At 52.1% G+C, this 20192-nt stretch overlaps 1 protein-coding gene across 1 annotated transcript in view; it reads right to left on the bottom strand.

Annotated features, from left to right (window-relative positions):
- Nucleotides 1-20192, bottom strand: part of LOC144728668 (uncharacterized) — a 151025-nt gene that overhangs the window by 49260 nt on the left and 81573 nt on the right. Inside the window, exon 2 of the transcript XR_013587549.1 lies at nt 3099-3312. The gene's annotated coding sequence lies outside the window, so the exon portion shown is untranslated. The remainder of the gene's footprint in view (nt 1-3098; nt 3313-20192) is intronic.

Here is a 20192-nt window from a genome sequence, read left to right on the forward strand (position 1 = left end):
CATTGTTTCCCATATTACATATGTTGGTTAGGGTTGTTACCGAAAGCCCCAATACTTAATGTTAAAACTAAAGAGGTATTCACGCCGTATTATTTACAACCATTCTTGTCAGAACTGCCCTTTCGCTATCTCAGTTAATCGGAGTTTGTAAACCACAGACAGCGAACAGCTTTCTCGAGTAAATTCCGTCGGAAAATTGGAACGGACAACAATCGCCGCTCACAGCGAGTGTCACGTGTGTTTGAAAACAGCGTCTCAGCCCCGTGTATATTGCGGGGGAGAGTGCATATCGAGATGTAAAGTAGTGGCCATCTAATCAGCCTTTGGGTTTCGTGGTTTCTGTTAACCTTTCTAGGCCGGGCATGTGACTAAGTCCAAAATGACCTACGTGTAGTGTAAGTGTTCATGCTCTCTTGATAAGATACGACTCCACTGAAAACTCAAGCAAGTAAATGAATAAACAAAAAGTTATGCTAATGTTTCAATGCACTGTTTTTGTTGTTGTTGTTGTTCTCTCCATAACTACAGCAATTGCAGTTTTGCACCTTTATTAAAATATACATCCAATAATATGTTGTACGCCATTGCTCAGGCCAGTGAATTATTGTTTTTATCAGTAATTTTTTAGTCTTGCTGTTATACTATTATACGAGTAGGATTTTTTGTTAATATTTTAACACTTTCAAATGCGCTTCTGGCAGGCGTCTGGAACGCTCTTCCTTCCGATACAGTATTCAGAAGCCACTGGAGCTATGCACTTTCAAATCATCTCCATTGGAAACTCATTTCTTTAGAACTGCTTTTTGTGTTTAGTTTGTTGTCCTTCCCCTGCACCTCCGATTAGCGTGGTTGGCTACGTACGGTACGAAACAAGTTCGACATACATGCGTACATAGATACAATCAGTAAAAATATTAATGCCGTGGAAAAAAACCGCGTAAAAGAGGATATCCACCGTGGAGATGGAGCGATGGAATCGTTGCTGGGCGGATTATTTGAGCTATCGCGAGACCGTGAGAGATGGCGGCAGCTTCGGGAGGCCTTCATCCAGCAGTGGATTGATCATGGCTGACGATGATTATTAAATACTGATGGAAATATAGCATTGACAATACTGGTTAATAGCAATGCATTGTTATATAGTCTGGGTGTAAATATGCATCAAGTCATCGATTGGTATCGATTTTGAAGCTCAAAAAAACATGCATCGAATCGTGATTGGAACAATCCATGTTGTTTATGTAACATCGGACACTGCAGCCACTAGTGGCCACGACAATCACCACAGTGTAAACACAAATAATAATTAATACTTAAGTCGAATTGCCACCCAGATCCTTGACGAATCAACTCTTCGTTGAAGGCGAGTTAGTGACTGTGTTTGTGTGTTGTGGGTTCGTGTGACACTGACGCCACTAGGTGCCGCTATATGGACCACAGTGTCACAAAGAGAACGATAATTATTTAATCGAATCACACTGGTAGATGCTTGAGGCAAGGCTTCGGTGGTACGGCCATGTGATGCGAAGTGAAGAGTCATCAGTGGCCAAGACTGCCTTGCGTATTGAGCCAGAGGGCCGCCGTCCACGCGGGCGTCCGAAGAAGCGATGGATGGACCGAATAAAGGAAGACATGAAGACGGTCAACGCATCCCCTGAAGATGCCCTGGACCGAGCCAAATGGAGAAGACAATGCCGAAAAGCGGACCCTGCGCCACAGCGGGAACAACGCTAGGAAGAAGAACACTGGTAGAACCAGCTCCTTTAGCTGTGGCCTTTTGGCCACAACCTCCAAACTGCACGGTTGGGAGGTGAAACGGCACCGTCTTTATGAAGCGAGATACTTTAATCGGGACGCTTTGTCTGAGACGAGAAGTAGGAGAAAATTTATGTCAATCCGTGTAAAGTACAGTTCAGTTATTAGCGATGTTTGTCGAACTTCTTTCGCACCGCGCGTAGCCAACCGTGCTCGTCGGAGGTAAGGGAAACTAACGACCTCGTGAAGACACAGCCGTGCTGATGACGATACGTCTGGCGGATTAGGGGTTGGGTTTTAAATCACGTAGAGTGCGAAATTCCATGCATGGGTTGATGTTGGGAAAATTGCTCTGTGGGGAATTTTATACACAACAGTTTAAGTGAATAAAGTGTCTAAATGCGTACGCATCTCAAGACGCAGATACAAAAAGCGGAGCACGTGGCCATCAGGAAGAGCGGTGGAGAGTGCTGATACTTGTTGTTTAAACATTGATAGAAGCGTTATCCTGATATATTGTGATATAATCGCGAGTGCTACAAGATCACGCATTACACACTTATGACCTCAATTCGTGATTTCAAGAACGCACGGTAACCCATTTAATTAAATTTCAAAGGAAACGCAGGAGAGGTTTAGGAAATCACGAGGAATCTAGGGCCATCAAAAACGTTTACAGAATATATATATCGTAATAAATTGTGGCTTATAAACATTCTTCTGAAAAAAAATATCAAGTTTATTTTTTGGGCCGCGGTGACGAAATGTTGACTACCTCGCCTGGTGTGCAGGAGCTTGTGGATTCGATCCCGACCCTGACGCCTTAATATTTTGAGTTTGCGTGTTTTCCCCGTGGTCCTATGGATTTTTCTCCGAGTCCTCCGGTGCGTTGAGAGTATTTGGCTGCTATACACTTCTACATGATAAGCCAAGAGCTATAATGTGTTGCCAGGTCGCTCAGTGGGCCTTACCTGGTAAAACAAACAAATAAATAAATATGTTTGATAGTTAATCAGTGTCTAAAACATATCTCAGTGGCTTCCTGGATCCTGGGCATTCTTGATTCCACTTTTGATAAAGTCCCCTCACCAGAAACTCTATGTTGTTATACAATAAAGCAATATTAATGGTGATAATAGTGAGGTTTATTTCGATGTAAGGGCAAATTTTGCATTATAAGGTGGTTCGTCATATGAATATCTCATGTCAGTCATTCACAAATAGAGATGTGTGTGTGCCACTCATTATTGGGGCACAAGCATACGAATCGTGGCCATGCTGGCAGGACGAGACGTGTGCAGTGCAATGTGTGGGTACGGAAGGTCAGGTGGAAGCTGTCCTACCTCTGGGTGGAGGGAAGAAGGACAGTGTCCAGATCAAGTGGTCACCACGGGGAACACAGCTGATGCCACCGCACCTCGCCATCACTCCCTTCCTTCTGCCAGATCCATCAGCTGCCGTACAGTCCACACCAGGCCTTCCGGGGCCTGTTGCTTCATCATCGAACTTTTCTGGTGTGAGGTCTCTCTCTTGACCTCGTGTTGTCTGCCCATGGGCCTGCGTAGCAGCAGTGAGATGTGAACGTACGTGAGGTGTTTGACATTTATAAAAAAAAAAAACACAGAATCCACATTTGGGGTTGCATTGCATTGAATCAGCCTCGTCCGACTAAGAGGGCCACAATTTACACGTGCAGTACAAGGGTTATTTACGAACTGCAAATTGTGTTCCACGTCGCGTGAAGGAGTGCCATCTAGTTTTTGGGTCAGAAAGGTCTCTTGAAGTGACTCCAGAAATAAAATGATCAGAGACACCAGTCTGTGTCACCAACTAAAGCAATCGCACCTCCGATTAGCACGGTTGGCGACGTACGGTGCAATAGAGGTTCCGCATACATACATACATACACACATACATACATACACACATACATACGCACATACATACATATGTAATGCGAGCAAGGATTGAGGGAGGCGGAGTCTGGGTCACGTGAGGAAAGGGAGGAGTTAGGGTCACGTGGGGGAGAGGATTTAGGGAGAGAACAGGGAAGGGGATCGGGGAGTTGAGACGGAGTGAAACGGGAGGAGGCCACGTTGGGCAGTACGAGGAGAGTGGCGCGATCGCCACGTGTTGGGAGACGTCGGCACCGTCAGCCATTGGTGTCAGGACGCAGAGGGCTAGCGGGCTGTGGAAGGCTAGCTGCAGAGCGGAGCAGCAGGGTGGCTGCAGAGCGGGGCAGCAGTGTGGCTGCAGGGCGGAGCAGCAGTGAGGCTGCAGAACGGAGCAGCAGGGTGGCTGTGGAGTGATCGTCGGAGGAGACGCGGGCCTGAGCAAGGACGCCATGTGAGCGAGATTTATACGAACCCAAATAAAGGACAACGGAGATCGACACTGAGAAAGAGTCCTTTATTACATTGGTATCAGAAGTGAAACGGCATGTCAAAACAGCTCAGAAGAAAGAACGTCCCTGCACCATCTTCTGCAGCATCTTCTGAAGACGACCTCCCTCCAGCGGTGGCGCTACCGACGATAGAGGGGGGAAGCGACGCTGGGACGATCGACGGTCCGGGGGTGCAGGACGTTGCCGCTTCGGTGGGTCCATCCGCGCGAGTGGACGTTGATGAAGGATGGCGACAGGTGGCGGCCCAACTGGAGGCACTGAAGATGGTGTTGACGCAGTTGCGCGACCTCGTGACGCCGGCGACGACTTCGGGGAGGCCCAGTGGGGAACAGCGGGCCGGGGCCTTGCCGTCGCCATCAGCCCTCTCCACCACGCGGCACGAAGACGCCATCTTGGGCGTGGCTGAGGAGGAACGGCGGGAAGCCGCCATCTTACGCCCTCCACCGCGGGAAGCTGCCATCTTGAACACGTTGCGGAGTGACGCCATCTTGTCGCTGCCGCGCGAGTCACCATCGACGGAGGACGGCGGAGCAAGGACCCGCAGCCATCATTTAACAACTGTTAAAGAATTCTCCATCGGCGGCGATTGGAGCGCGTTCGCCTGCCGTTTTCAAGCGGCTGTACGATCCGCAAAATGGACGGACGCGGAGGCCCTGGAAGTTCTACCAACACTTCTTGACGACGAGTCCGTCAGGTTCTTCCGCTCCATCAAGGCCGAAAAGAAGAGGACGCTACTGGGTGTCTTTGAGGAAATGGCGGATGCGTATGAGCCTCCGGACGATGCCCATCGTAGATTCGTACAGCGGCAACGGGCGCCCGAAGAATCGCCGGTGGCATTCCGAGGCGCCGTTCTGGAACTGGCGATGGCCGCATATCCCGAGACGGAGCCGGATTTGTTGGAACCCCTCGTGTTGGGCAAGATGCTGGAATTATCTAGAGACTTGGGGATCCCCATGCCGGTGTGCAGCCATGATAAGTTGACGTCCCGTGCTGCAGCTAAGTGCTTGGATGCTCAATTTAACCTCCGATGCTGGAAACAGGTGTCAGCTTGGACGGGGGGCCCCATCGTCGAAGGCGGTGCTACGGGGTGGGATCCTAAGAAGGCGGTTTACGTTCCTGACGACAAGGGTCCGCAGGAGTTGACGGCCGCCTCCGCCCAGTGGCCTGCTCGGAGGGGGAGCGGGGCTGAGGTCCGGGCCGCCGACGCGGGAGCGTCGGGACAGAGGGGGTGCCTCGCGCCGAAACGACTTGGAGTGTTTCCGCTGCGGCCGTAAGGGCCACTTCGCCAGGGATTGTTGGGCTCGCATCCCGGGGCCGCCCCAACAGGAGGCCTCGACCACGGACGTGACGCGAAAGGACCATCCAGGACAGGCAAGTCGGTGTGCATCAGACACCCGGCAAGGCCTGTCACCTCATGCATCACCATCACCGCGCGGTCCGTGTGTCATTAACAACGGGGGGCCGCCGATTGACCCGTGTCGCTCGCTGACGCAATGGCGGAGATTGGCACGGAGGGTGGTTGCGGCCGCTACTGGGTCGTCCACTGTGCCAGGTTCTATTCAGGGGGTCGAGGTGCGTATTTTGGTGGACTCCGGTGCGTCCGCGACCATTATCTCGGACGTCATTTTCCATCTCTTGGGCATTCCGCCGGGGAGAGTGCGACCGGTTTATAACTCTTGCATAGCGGCGAACGGGGGAGGTATGGGCATTGTGGGCCAGGTGGATGCCAACATATCGAATAGGGGGGTGTCGGCTTCAGGGACCGTTTTGATCTCCAGGTCCCTCGCCGTGCCCTGTTTGTTGGGGACCGATTTCCTGGCAAAAATGCCCATTCAAATAAGGGTTAATCAAAATTGCATTGAATTACCGGGGGTCGGAAAATTTCGTTCTTGCCGTCGCCCTGGGGCCAGTCTGCCCCTGTTTGCCAGGTGCAGGCGCTGTCCGAGGTATCTGTTGACATTCCACCTGGTTCGCAGATGCTTATCCCGTTGAGATATCGAAAACCAGTGCCTGGCATTGAGGGAGCGGCGGGGGTTCTGTTATCGCCATCCACGGCTATAACGGGCGGCTCGGCGCTAGTTGGGGCACAAACGATTGTCCGGCCAGGCCAGCCTCCGTTTTTACAAGTGCTGAATGGGAGTGTGGAGAATGTTAGCGTACCGGCCAGAACGGTTTTGGCTCACGCCACGACTGCGTTCACGGCCCATGACGACCGGGGCCGCCGGGACATGGTAGGGGGGGTTTCGGGCCCCACGGGGCAAGATGATCGATGGGTTGCCGAGTTGTGCGGGGAGAACTCATCCCTGACCGGGGAACAACGGTCCGCGCTTCGCGCGCTGTTGCTAAGCCATTCCGACGTGTTCAGCTCGGATGATTTTGACTTGGGACGCACCTCCTTGCTTTCCCACCACATTGATATGGGGGACGCCGCTCCGATTCGGTTGAACTCGCATCGGTGGAGCCCGACGGAGCGGGATCATGTTCGCGCTGCAGTGGAGGACATGCTGACTGCTGACATAATATCCCCGTCTAACAGTCCATGGGGCGCGCCGGTAGTCCTTGTGAAGAAAAAGGATGGGAAATTGCGATTTTGCATCGATTTTCGCAAATTAAACAAAGTGTCCGTGGCAGATGCGTACCCCCTGCCGCGTATGGATGATTCCCTCGATGCCTTGTCCGGGGCGAAGTTTTGCTTGATCTCTCCTCGGGATTCTGGCAGCTTCCCTGGATGAGTCCTCGAGGGAAAAGATGGCTTTCCGTACGCCGCAGGGCTTATTTCAGTTTAATTGTCTTCCGATGGGCTTGAATGCTGCCCCCGCCACTTTTCAGCGGTTGATGGAGCTGGTGTTAACGGGTCTGCAGTGGGAGACATGTTTGATATATTTAGACAATGTCATCGTCTTTAGCCGCACATTTGACGAACATTTACAGCAATTGGAGACGGTGTTTGCTAGGATGCGCTCCGCCAATCTGAAATTTAAACCCAAAAAGTGTCACCTACTGCAACGATCCATGCGTTATTTGCGACACATAGTCAGTGCGGACGGGGTGGCCACGGACCCAGAGAAGACGACGTGCGTTCGCAACTGGCCAACCCCGGCCTCAGTTGGGGACGTACGTCGCTTCCTTGGGTTCGCCTCATATTATCGCAGGTTCGTTCCGAACTTTGCTATGATCGCTAGGCCCTTGCACCTCCTTACGGGGAAGGGTCGGAGGTTCAGTTGGGGACCGCCGGAGGAAATGGCGTTTGAGGGCCTGCGCGATCGTTTGGCGACGGCGCCGACATTGGACTATCCGGATTTTGATCGACCTTTTATTCTGGATACGGACGCTAGTGACACCGGGATCGGGGCCGTTCTGTCACAGTCCAAGGGCGGCGTGGAACGCGTGGTAGCCTACGGTAGCCGCGTGCTGTCCCCGGCAGAAACCCGCTACTGCGTTACTCGCTGCGAACTATTGGCTATTTTCTCTGCCAATATCGGCCGTATCTATACGGCCGTTTGTTTATTGTGTGCACGGACCATGCAGCTCTGCAATATGCCATGAGAGTTGACCAACCATCTGGCCAACTGGCACGATGGTTGGAAACCCTGCAGGAATTTTCCTTCGAAATTCAATATCGGAAGGGGTCGCGTCACGCGAACGCGGACGCGCTCTCCCCTTGCGCTTGCGCGTCGGGTACGAATAGGTGTACGCCGGTTCAGCTACCCCCTCGGCCTGTTGTGTCAGCTGTTGAGGTGCCTGAGGCTCCGGTGTGCCCAGGACCGGCCGATGGGGTTCTGAACCTGCCGCGCTCGGTATGGATTCGCGAGCAATTGCTTGATGACTCGTTGGGGGCTTTACGGAGTCGGGCTGCGAAGGGAGCGGGGGGACTGCTGTCCGGTAGGACGCCGGGGGCTGCTCTCTGGGATGGGTTGCTCATGCGGAGGGAGGGGTTGCACGACCGCTGGCGTCTGGTGGTACAGTTCGTGGCGTTGGATATTTTGGGAACCTTCCCGCCATCCGCTAGGGGCAATACATTTTTGCTGGTCGGGGTGGAATATCTTTCCCGCTGGCCGATGGCTTGGCCCTTACCCGACCAGTCGGCGGCGTCTATCACGGACGCCTTCCTGTTTGGATATGTACTGGACAAAGGGGCGCCGGAAAGGCTACTCACGGATCAGGGGCGAAATTTTTCTTCTAAATTGTTGGCGGAAGTGTGCGCTGCTCTGGGAACCAAGAAGGTTCGTACGTCTCCCTACCACCCGCAGACGGATGGCATGGTGGAACGGCTTAATCGGATGCTGTCGGCCATGCTATGTCACACGGTTAACGAGAAACAAGCTGATTGGGATTTGCATATACCTGGGGTACTCTCCGCGTATCGGATGACGCCTCATGCGTCCACAGGGTATTCTCCATTTTTTCTAATGTACGGCTGCGAGAATGTGCCGCCGGTGGACGTACAGCTGGGTACGGGGGTGAAGGGTCCTGTTAAGCCTCTCCCCGCATACATTCAAGACACTGTTCGATGCGTCACCGAGGCACGGGAGGCGGCCCGATTGGCTACTGCCAAGACCCAGGCGCGAAACGAACGTTGCGCCCGGCGCTCGAATGGTAAATGCCCCTGGCGAGTGGGGAACATGGCATGGCTGCACTGCCCGCAGGTGTGGGCGGGGACCTCCCCCTAAGCTTCACAAACCATGGCAAGGGCCGGTTACGCTTATTGAGGTCCCTAACCCGCAGTCCGCGCGTGTTTGGTTCGGATCGTGGCGCTGGTACGTCCATACGTCTCGGTTGAAGCCCTACGTGGCCCCGCTGACGGATGTGTCATCTCTTGATGTTGCCTTGCCGGTGTCTGTTGCACCCGACGCACCTCTGCCTTTGCATGTTGACCCTGCAAGCGCGCCTGTCGTGCCTTCTACAGACGAACCGGCCGTGACACAGGCGGATGCAGCGAATCCTGCTCTGGGTGGGCCTACCACGGCGACGGGGACACTTGACCACGCTGCCCCTCTAACCCCACCACAGACACGGTTGCGGGAGACCCCGGACTCGGGTCTCTCTGGGGAACGGGACCTTGGCGTTGACGGGCCTCCAACAGTGGCGGGCAGTTCTAATCCCGTCGCTCTTGAAACCCCGTCGCGTTCTCGGTCTGTTGGGGGGCCGCTGCCCATTCGGGACGGGCCGGCGACCCTCACGCATTCCAAATCCCTTTCCTTTCGTTGATTGTTGTTCTTGTTCTTGTTGTTCTTGTTATCGTCTTGTTATAATCTCCATTGTCCGGTGATGCCCGATGGTTAAAAAGTTGCTCGCATTATTTTATTCTGTTGCAGCCGGGGACGGCTGGGTTTTTCATCAGGGGGGGGGGGGGTCGTGTAATGCGAGCAAGGATTGAGGGGGGCGGAGTCTGGGTCACGTGAGGAGAGGGAGGAGTTAGGGTCACGTGGGGGAGAGGAGTTAGGGAGAGAACCGGAAGGGGATCGGGGAGTTGAGACGGAGTGAAACGGGAGGAGGCCACACTGGGCAGTACGGGGAGAGTGGCGCGATCGCCACGTGTTGGGAGACGTCGGCACCGTCAGCCATTGGTGTCAGGACGCAGAGGGCTAGCGGGCTGTGGAAGGCTAGCTGCAGAGCGGAGCAGCAGGGTGGCTGCAGAGCGGGGCAGCAGTGTGGCTGCAGGGCGGAGCAGCAGTGAGGCTGCAGAACGGAGCAGCAGGGTGGCTGTGGAGTGATCGTCGGAGGAGACGCGGGCCTGAACGAGGACGCCGTGTGAGTGAGATTTATACGAACCCAAATAAAGGACAACGGAGATCGACACTGAGAAAGAGTCCTTTATTACACATACACAACAACAACAACAACCGCCATTCGCCACTAAGTGGCGGTGACGTCACCACGACGCTTGTGCCACACACATACACACATACATTAATCGGCCTATTGGGGCATGGCTTCCAGGACCACGGCTTGTAGCGAGGCCTCTGTCGAGGAGAGTGAGCTGTGGACAGATTTGCGTGGGAACAACGACGAGAGAACCACGACACAAACGCGTGCACTCAGCGCACAGCCACCGTGCGCGATGCCTAAAGAAACCCACAATAGTGGTCTTTTTTGGGGGGTTAGAGAGCGTAAATATATAAATGTGTCGTTAACCCCGCCACCACCCGACACAGCCAACTAGTAAGGGTTGTCACGTAAACAGAACGTGCCAATTCGTCACTAGTACAGCACACCGGTGTATTGGAGAGACAAGCCACAACATTTACAATCTGAGTACGACGTTTCGTCAGTAATTACAACTAGCTTCATCAGGCGACAGCCACATTTAAAACAACACTTCCTGAAGAAGTGCATCGTGGTCTCCTGGTGTTCCATCACCATACAGACACGCAAATGTCCGTGTGTTCTTGTTACAGGCCGCACTATTAGGCTGTGGTGACGATAAGTCGGTTTTTCTCGTCTTTTACAGAGTCGGTTGGAATCGACCGCAGTGGAGGCAAAGAAATCGGTGCCGGGCAACTTTTTTCGGGTTTCAATTTTCAAAGTCGAGCGACGATTCGTAAAGCGCTGGTTGAGTCACGGGAAGACTCGACATTTGAGGAAAACCGTGAACGCTCGAGTGTTGAGTAACGTGAACGCTCGAGTCTTGAGTAACGTGAACGCTCGAGTGTTGAGTAACGTGAACGCTCGAGTGTTGAGTAACGTGAACGCTCGAGTGTTGAGTAACGTGAACGCTCGAGTGTTGAGTAACGTGAACGCTCGAGTGTTGAGTAACGTGAACGCTCGAGTGTTGAGTAACGTGAACGCTCGAGTGTTGAGTAACGTGAACGCTCGAGTGTTGAGTAACGTGAACGCTCGAGTGTTGAGTAACGTGAACGCTCGAGTGTTGAGTAACGTGAACGCTCGAGTGTTGAGTAACGTGAACGCTCGAGTGTTGAGTAACGTGAACGCTCGAGTGTTGAGTAACGTGAACGCTCGAGTGTTGAGTAACGTGAACGCTCGAGTGTTGAGTAACGTGAACGCTCGAGTGTTGAGTAACGTGAGAAGAAGGCCGCAAGCCGTCGCTCACGCCGATGACCTGTTCCCCTCGACACGCTGGGTGCGAGCGACGGGCCACGCATCAGCCGGTGATTAACGTCGCTTCTTAAGCTCGCGACCCAGTGTGGTGGACTCACGGCGGAATTAACTTGGTGGGTTGTTGTTTTTTCAATCGGTATATACAATATGGTGCACAGCAATTTTGTATGTGAATTGGTTTGGGGTTGGGCCTCCAGAGCCGCATGCGGCTCTTTAAGGACAACGCTTCGTGACTTTATTCATTGAGGGCTGCCGTCTCGTATTCGCCACAGTGCACTGCGGCTCTTGAAATACGGAGTTGTTTTTTGTTTTTGTTTAACACGTCGGCCTTCGCGACCAATATTATTCATAATAAACGTTTTTGGGTTAGATCGCGTTATTTATAAATGTGTCGTAAACTGGATGTAATTACCAGCGAAACATCGTACTCCAAAATTGTAAATGTTGTGGATTCACTCTTCAACACACTGGTGGGCTAAAGTAGTGACCTATTTGTCTTTTGTCAATCTGACACTTTTTTGACTGATTGGCCGTGTCGGGAGGTGGAGGGTTACGACACATTTATAAATAACGCGATCTAACCCAAAAACGTTTATTATGAATTGTTGTTTTTTTACTTTACCGAATTCGAAACAGATGTCTCTTCTTGTTATGTTGCTTGCCGACCCCTGGGTTAGGGTGACCACCCCCCCCCGAAACCAGTCAACACGATGCGACAAACATTTGAACGGCAACCCCGATGCTGCGTGGCGGCAGCAGCGGCCGTGAATTCCCCCAATCGCCCCGGGTGGGAGAGGCGAGATGATCCGTCTCCACCCGCGCAGAGCACGAGTCGCGCGCAGCGAGCGGCAGGGATGCAATCCACTGCTGGATGATGGCCTCGCCACGTCACGCTGCTGGTCGTACGGGGGGAGTGGCGGCGGGGGGGGCTATTTGACCATACTTCACCACGCTGCTCAGTGCGGGTTTGGCGAATGTGGTGAGCTTAGACGTGGGCAGCATAGGAGCTTAGATCAAGTTAGACCAGGTGTATACCAGGTACGTACCAGGATACACGAGGTATATGCCAGGTATATACCAATTATATACCAGGTACAGACCAGTTGTATACCAGTTGTATACCAGGTGTATACCGGCGAGAGAAAGGGCACCACGGTGGGAATTGGTTCAGTGCCATCCACGCGAACGCGCTGAAGAAGGGACGGGAGATGACTCCGTTCCAGGCAGGGCAGGGGCCCAGCGCCTTCTGTGCAAGCTGCTCGTTTCGCCGGAATCCCCAGACGAAGAAGTCGGAGTGTGTCTAGACGGCCAACAGGAGGCCACCGCTCACTCCCCGGACCGACGCGTGCGAGTTCGGCACAGGAACTGGGCTCCACGTGGAGGTTGTCGCTGGAGAGAGGGAGCGGTAGAGACTTCGCAGCCGCGCTCAACAATCCGTTGACATTTGAAAAAGAGTCGGCGTCGAGTTTTGTTGTGTGGTCGAAATATCCCTTCCCCAAGGAACGCGTCGGTATGCTTAATTATGTGCGGCGATGGTTGCTGGTTAAACTATGAAAGAAATGTAACTCTTTTTTTTATAACCAGGTAAGGCCCCACTGAGCTAATATAGCTCAGTGGGGTCTCAAATGAAAGCTCGACCAAGTGGCTTAAGACATGAAAATTCGTAGCAACCAACTACTCTACATGCGTGTCTCAAAATGTGGAGGAAAAAAAACGGAGGGCCTCGAGAAAAATCCACGCTACCATGGGGAGAGAGAGACACGCAAACTCCAAATACACAGGCGTCAGGGTCGGCATCGAACCCACGACCTCCTGTACACCAGGCGAGGCAGTTAACATCTCCTAGCCACCGTGGCGCCCCAAGTACCATCACTGCCCGCTTCGAGACATTGACCAGCAGCGTTTCGCATCTTCGCCCTGAGGCTGCTCCTGAAAGCGTCCACCAACTCATTCACTAAACCTTGGCATGACCGTCCACCGGCTCACTCGCCAACCTTGGGCGCGACCGTACACACAGTGGCGGCCAACTCCGCTGCTGCGCGCAAGGAGGAGAGCCCGACGAGTCAAAGTCGCAGCGAGAAGCAAGACGCGGTCCCCGCAGCAGCGTGCGACCGTGGTTAGCTCGTCCCGTTTAACGGCCACCGATGCCTGTGGTCATCGATCCAACCACGACCCGGCAACCAGACGAAAGGAGCGAGCGCTCGACGATCAAGTCAACAACCAGCTCCATTGAGCGTTTAAAGATCAAGCGAAACCATCACAACAGCGACTTAAATACAACCACCGTGACAAACAAAAACATCATCGACCACAGCATCAAATCAACAACACAGCAGCCACAAGCCAACCACGTAGCCAACTGCTTCGCCCAAAACCGTTACGACAAATTCAGCAACTTACGAAACACAACGAAGGCAACTGTACGTTTTAGTTGTTTGTTTTATATATGTAGTAAAGAGGAAGCATTATCGTTCAGGCAAATTGCGTCTCTCACAACCGCCAAGGAACCACAGATCAGCTGGATGGCAGCAGGCAGGCATTGAGCCGGCACTACAAACAATTGCCCAAGATTTGAAGTCCTCTTTATATGCTAAAATGCTTTCAGATAAATAATGAGCGTTCGTAAATGTGGGGAGGAAACCGGAGAACCCGGGGAAGATCCACACAAACATAACAACAGGACACTTAGAAATCACTGAAGTAAAGGCATACCCTTCAGTGCATGTATTCAGCGGACACAAACGTGCGTACACACACGGATATTTCACAATTCCTCCAGATTGCGTGATTTTTTAAATTTTCTTTCGCAGTGCTGTAACTGCAGCTCGCACGAGAGAGAGAGAGAGCTATCGTCGAGCTAAATATATCACAAAGAAAAGGTGACTATGCATGGTTAGCCCCAGCATCCTCTGGGGTTTGAAGGGCTGATGTGTCACTCCTTTATTACAGGTCGAGTTGGCTGATTAACTATGACTATGTGCTAGTCCAGCACTTCGTGTGGGTTCATTGAGCCCCTTTGCTTTGCACGTTATTTTAAACCATTCTGGTGGATTAAATCACGCGTTAAGCGAGCAACGTGCGAGTCAGAGTTTGTGCGGTTTTTTGTTTTTTTTTCAACTCACGGGTCGGGCTGAATGTCTCGCCCTAACGAGGCACGTGCAGAGGAAATGTGCCCAACGACATTCTGCCATCGATCATCATCAGCCGTGGGTCAATCCACTGCTGGATGAGGGCCTCCCCCAATTCAGCACCATTTCTCACGACCGCGCGATGTAATTTCCCGTCCAGCATCCTTGCACACGAACCGATTTCTCCGCTCCGTCTCCTAGACGGGCATGCAGACGGGCTCCATGCCTTGGCTGCCACTCCATTGCCATTCTCAAACCGTGGGCCATCACCCCTACTCGCGAAGCGCCCTGCGACAGTCCACTCACGTGTCCTCGCAGATTGAACGATGCCATGAAACTGCGCCCTGATGCAGGTGACGTCCACACTGATGGTGATGCTTTGACAAGGTCGCTCTCTGGAATGCCACACAACAGGGTGCGGCATTCCAACATCTATGGACATCTGTGTCATGGTAAATTAATCGCCGTGGTAGCTTTTGTACTTTAGAAGTGATCAAATTTTGAAACGGTGGCAAATTGACTGAGACACCCTGCAGCAAGTGATCAGCAATAGATGTTGAGGGATGGTTGTGTAAACGGAGCCTTCGGATTCAACTTCACGAGCACGCCACAATCAGAATCGACTAACGTATCTCGTTCACACTCAAGCATATCGTGTTCCGATAACGGTTTATGCAAATACCAGGAGGGGAAATGTTACAAAACAATTGTTATCGCCACCGTCAGATTACAGCGATAGCGTGCAAGGCCAAGCATGACATGCCCTTTGTCTCAACCCGAGGAAAGTTTACATTTGATATAAAATATCTTGCGATTGGATCGCACATGTGCTTTGTGACGAATTCAAAAATCCAGTGGCTCACACTTGGGAAAGAGAGGCAGGGTTCACGTGTAGATCGGTGAGGTTTCGCCTTCAAAAACATAATGTACATACAGTAGACTCTTGATCCTCCATGTGCGGTTTATCAGATTTGCGGATTCACCGCGCACCTGAGATTTTTACATAAATTAAACACTGATGGATTTTCACTTCAGCCCAAATTAATCATCTTAAAACAGTTATACATTGTTATTCTTGGAAATGTTTCTTACAAGTCACATGCTTAAACCGAAAAAATATGTTGCTCCGGTTAATCCGAAATCCACGAGATCGCCTCTACAGTACAGTAGTTGCAACAGTGGGGCGGAGTTTGATTGATGCTGATCGGCGTGGCTCTGCTGTCCACCTAGTGGGCCGGGTCTTCTGCTGGGCGGGAGCCAGGAAAGGGGTCTCACTGAGCACATGCATTATCGATCGGTAATTGATATCTATATGAGTGGTTTTTCGCATAGCTATTCACCGAAAATTTATATTTTGGAATTATCTGCGATTTGAGTTATCCGCGCTCGTCCTCCCCGCCATTAGAGCCGACAATCAAGAGTCTACTGTATATATATATTTAAAACAACACGTAAATAAATTAATATCGCGATGCCTACAAAGGGGAAGGGAAAAGGTCGCCTGACACACGTCTGGCCTTGGCGAGCGGTTTGCTGAGCGGCACGGAAAGCGATTTCCTCGCGAAGGCGACCGTCCCGAAAACCACGACGGACTCCCGCTGGAAAGCTCCGGGAGGGCAGACGCAACGGCACCCTGCCGTCTGGAAAGTGAAAAACACAAGGGAGTGCGTTTGATACTTGGAAAAACGTCTGTTGTAAAATATATATATACACACACACTGGGCCAAATTAATCACAAGCTTAGATGCCTGAGAAATGCTGCCCTTTTCGTACCCTTCAATAAAAAGTGGACTCTCATCAAATGCCGTTCTGTTCCCCCAACAACGAAACGCGCCGCTACGATTAGAGCGTTCCGTAGCGGCGCTAATTAAGGCATCTCGTTAAAATATTCCTTTTCCACACCACTTACTCACGAGGTCAAGTCTACTTGTGCAACGCGATGGGAGATAAACACAGCCAAATGTTTGGGGCCTTTTTGTGCTGGGTACCAGGACTAAGTTTCTCACTCGATATTTTCTGGAATGCTGCTAGGCTGACTTGGAGTATGGATTATCGGCATAAGGCACTACCACTAGAATACAAGGTACACCTGTCCATAATAATCGGATATTATTGCACCCTGTATATTCCCAGTTGCAGTCCTTAAGGATATCTGGTTGCCGTGAGCGCTATTCACGCACGGATTTTTCACAACACTTCGCACCCAACCACCACATACCACCATTGTAAACACCGCCACCACACTCACCACATCATACCCCAAACACACTACCAATACCAACAGCCGCCATTCGTCACTAAGTGACGGTGACGTCACCACGGCGCCTGTGCCAGGCCAGGTGCACTTTGAGGCCACGTAAAGTGTCGAAGGCTCGCTGCTGACAGGAGGAGGTCACGGGACAGACCCTGCAGGTGCCATGGGTTGACCGACTGAGATGACTTGCAGATGCACCAGCTGTGCGCCTTACTGTGCCAACTTGCAGCATTTTATCCGCCCGGCACTCCGCTCGTTGTTGTGAGCGTTGCTCATCTGCCCTCTGTTGTTTTTGGAAGGCGACCACCACCACCACACACACCACCACCACCAGACAGCACCACTACGTCTTGACTAAATAAGGTGAGAGAGATGTGGCTTGTCAAAATCATTTGGAACCGCGATCCAGAATAATTGTATACGCAGGATTTCACAAACAATGTTGGAAAGATGTTAACTATCTCGTCTTGTATACAGGAGGTCGTGGGATCGATCTCGACCCTGACAACTGTATATTTGGAGTTTGCGTGTCTCTCTCCCCGTGGTTGCGTGGATTTTTCTCCGGCTCCTCCGATTTTCCCTCCACATTTAGAAACGTGCGTTTAGAGTATTGGGCTGCTATTAATTTCCACATGATGATAAACCACTTCGTTGAGCTATCATCTGCGGCCAGGTCGCTTCTGAAGAAAGAGCTACATAGCTCAGTGGGCCTTACCTGGTAAAAAAAATTTTCAATGAGATTCATAATTTGTTTCTGGCTGAAATGAAGCACTATTGAAATCACGTTATCTTAATCAACAAGAACAAGCTACTCAAATAATTTGTTTTATTTGTATTGACGTCAAATCGAAAGGACAATTTTTTCTCAAGATGCTGAAGGAGGATGAGTGAGAGGCGCGTGTAAGCAGGGAGTTCAGAATCAGAATATTTTATTATCCTGGAGAAATCCGATGAGCTATGAAGCTCTTTTTCACAGATGTCCGGACGGGGCGGATCAAAAGTCACAACAACACAATGCAAAAAAAACGATCGGAGTGCAAAGTACATGGGGGAAAATTACATGGCTAGAAATGAATACTCAAAATAGATAAATAAATATATGAGTTCAAATTTTGCATAAGTTCTGTACACCAATCCCCAAGGTTGTGCAAGACAGCAAAACAACAGCAAGAACAGTCGTCGAGCACACACCAAGACAACGGCAGGGAGTCTGTTTGCGTGTTTTTTGTTTTGCCCACCAAGGTTAACGAAGCGAACAAAACAAGAACTACAGTGCCCTGCACACGAGGATGGAGTTCAAGTCCGGGCCCGAGCCAGAGGCAGCCGAGAAGAGGAAGCACTTCACCCTGAACTTGAGCACCGAGGGGACGTTTCGCAGTGAGAATGACCAACGGATGCGAGTTGCAGACAGTGGCGCCAGAGCAAAGGAGAACGAGAGACTTCCTCTTGAGTGGCGGCTCATGGGGGGGGGGGGGGGTGGGGGGTACGAAACGCAGGCCTTGGTCGCTGGAGCAGAGGGCCATGTATATGTATATATGTGCGCGTGTGTCCGTATGGACCTAGAGGGGAGCGGTGGTGTAGCGGTTACCGTGCCGCGCTACGAACCCGGCGACCCGAGTTCGATTCCCGCTCACGGCCAACACCAGTGATGACTATCTAAACCGGTCCTAGGGCCTCCCCTAGGTCGACTCAGCCTCAAATGAGCACCTGGGCACGGTGTGTAAAAGCATCGGCAGTGGGGAGACAAAGGTGGTCAGGAGTGGTGTTGACCACCCACCCCCTTGTTTGCCGTGATGTCCTTTATAGGTGTTCGCTAACAGCACTTGCCTCAACAGTCTATGCAGACAATATGGGGGATCTTTGTCTTTGTGGACAAGGTGTAAATGAGTATTGACTGCAATGTGGAACAGAGCTAACGACGTCACCATCGGACACGCACGTTCACGGTTAGGAGCTCTGCGCCGGTTTCCACCTTCTGGGTCTCGAGGTGCGACGCGCCGCGTGCGGCCAATTCAGGACTCGTTGACGCTTTCGTGTCCGCTCGACTCACTCGCCGCTCCGCCAAACCGAGGGGCATCCGCAACGCCTCGGCTCGCATCGCAAACCGGGCGAGGCAAACGAGGTCTATCACCGCCCCCCTGAACCAGCGTAGGGAAATTCCACGTTGCCACGGTGAGGGAAAGTTTATCCCAATGAGACAACCTTTGAAAAATATATTGCTCGTTTAAAGAGACTCTCCCCGCCCACTCCAGAGGGCTGATAATTCCCTCATGAGTACTTCTGATAATAGTAGAATAATGCCACGCAAACACCAAACTGGGAGATTCCAACCCCCAGAATAGAGAACGAGTTTGCGAACTTAAAATACTTCGCCGGTAATCCCATCGTCTCCAGATGGCAAGCTCTCTGGACTAAACACCTGGGGTTTAGTTTGTTTTATATAACATTGCTCGCATCGTGCCATTGGGTGCGCGTGCGTGCCTTACTCTGCGTAACACGTGTTTATTTTTGCTATCACAGTCGGACATTGCCAAAAAAAATCCACGCGGCTACAGTCGGGGGCCTTTTAAATGGCCAGATGTTCACACGAAGTGAAAACACGACGTCACACACAAAGACAAAGCTCCCCGCGTAGCCTTCACAAGACGGTTGGGGCAAGTGCTGTTGGCGAGTAGCACCTATCAAGGCCGACACGGCACACGAGGGGGTGGGTGGCCAGCAGCACGCCCGGCCGCCTTTGTCTCCCTCGTGGCAATATTTACACACGGCGCCAGGTACTCATTTGAGGCTGAGTCGACCTCGGGGAGTCCCAGGACCGGTTCAGATAAATCGTCACCGGTGGTGTTGGCCCGTGAGCGGGGAATCGAACTCGAGTGGCCAGGTTCGTAGCGCAGCGCAGCGCTGACCGCTGCACCACCGCTCCCGCGCACACGCACGGGAGGTGGCGCGCGCGCACGCGCCGCTCCCCGCCGCGTGCGCGCGCGCGATAAGCGGGGGGGGGGGCTCGAGGGAGAAATCCTGGGAAGTCCGCGGCGTTGGGAAGAGTTTTTCGTCGAGATGCGAATTCGGAGCCGGGTGTGCGACACGCTTTGTTCGTCGCGAGTTTGGGCTCAGATTTGTTTTTGCAATGCGGTCGCCTTAGTAGCGGAACGTAAAGGCCCACTGCCTTGAATCACACAACGGGCTTTTAAACGCCCACTTTAAAAAATATATACAAACCGCTTATGGAAATTCCAACAATGGTTACCCTCCATCATCACTGGGCGGCTTCAGAAATGGAACTGGTGACTTTCGCGGGTAAACCGGTTTCGTGACGAGTGGTGCCAACCACTCCATGCAACCAACGCCATTAATCACGTGGACAGCCTCGACTCGATCCTAAATACTCGTCAGCCCCCTTTTGTCGAGCCACTGATGGATTCTCTGTCAGCTGTTTGATCGCCCTCCGCAATGATTGTTGGTGAAGGTTGCAGGCCCAGGCCTGATTCAAACATCGCTCGCTGGGGGATGTTGGCTATGGCCAGGAATCGAAGGCATGTCTCCAGCTTGAGAAGGGAGTGGTGGTGCAGTGGTTCGTGCACCACGCAACGGA

The sequence above is a fragment of the Lampetra planeri genome, chromosome 29 (assembly GCF_965212315.1).
Source record: "Lampetra planeri chromosome 29, kcLamPlan1.2.h2, whole genome shotgun sequence".
Classification (NCBI taxonomy): domain Eukaryota; kingdom Metazoa; phylum Chordata; class Hyperoartia; order Petromyzontiformes; family Petromyzontidae; genus Lampetra; species Lampetra planeri.